Genomic DNA, 1,012 nt, shown 5'->3' with positions numbered 1-1,012 from the left:
TTGATTTTGGTTATGGTAATCGTAATCATTTCCTCTTTGGTTATAGGAATTCCCCCCTTGTTCTCTTCGATTTGGTGGTAAGTATCTTTGATTGTCATTCCTATGTCTATTATCATAAGACAAGGCATTGACTTGTTCATTTTCATTTTCATTACCATCTTCGTATTGGGGTTGGGGTTGAGGTTGGGAATCATAATTACAAGAAGAGGTATCATGGTCATATGACCCACAATTTTCACAAAACAAACATCCATGAGGCATGTTATTAAAAGTAGAGGGAGCAGAGTTAGAATTCATACCTCTCCCCTTAGATTGGGAGGGATGCTCTTGTGTTGAACTAGAGGTCTCTAGTTTTGCCTTGATGGACGTCATCTCCTTTCCAAGGTTGGCGATTTGGGAAGTCAAATTGTTGATGGCATTAAGGTGATCAACGGAGTAAACCGCATTTCCTCCCTTTTTTAGAGACTCTCTCTATCCTTCTTGCCAATCCATGTGGTGCCTCACCACATCCTCAATTATCTCTATGACTTGCTCCTCCGTCTTGTTCATAATCGGGCCACCCGCTCCCGCATCCAAGCTAGTCTTTCCTTGTGGGCTCAAGCCCCCATAGAAAATTTGAAGCACTTGATATGACGGAATTCCATGATGAGGGCACTCCCTTTGATATTCCTTGTATCGTTCCTATGCTTCATATATGGTTTCACTAGCTTTTTGACGGAAACCTTGGATCAAAGCCCTTGCCTCGGCCATCTTCTTTTGATAATAGAATCTCCCTAAGAAAGCCGTGGTGACCTCGTCCCAAGTTCTCAAGGAGTTAGGCCTCACCTCTTTCTCAAGCCATTCAAGAGCCCTTCCTATCAAAGAAAAAGGAAATACCTTTAGTCTCACAAACTCTTGAGTTACCCCATTTACCTTGATCGTGTTGCAATATTTTTCGAACTCGTTCAAGTGTGCAAGAGGGCTCTCATGTTTTGCTCCACTATATTGCCTCCTTTCAATCAAATTAATCATT

At 42.0% G+C, this 1,012-nt stretch overlaps 1 non-coding gene across 1 annotated transcript; it reads left to right on the top strand.

Moving 5' to 3' along the window:
* The first annotated feature begins 637 nt into the window (after nucleotides 1-637).
* LOC145629825 (small nucleolar RNA R71) lies at nucleotides 638-743 on the top strand. Its single transcript, XR_014111959.1, has one exon. It is a non-coding gene; the product is annotated as a small nucleolar RNA R71 (small nucleolar RNA).
* The last annotated feature ends 269 nt before the right edge of the window (nucleotides 744-1,012 follow it).

This window comes from Chenopodium album, chromosome 4 (genome assembly GCF_948465745.1).
Source record: "Chenopodium album chromosome 4, dcCheAlbu1.1, whole genome shotgun sequence".
NCBI lineage: Eukaryota > Viridiplantae > Streptophyta > Magnoliopsida > Caryophyllales > Amaranthaceae > Chenopodium > Chenopodium album.
This window is presented reverse-complemented; position numbering and strand designations above follow the sequence as displayed.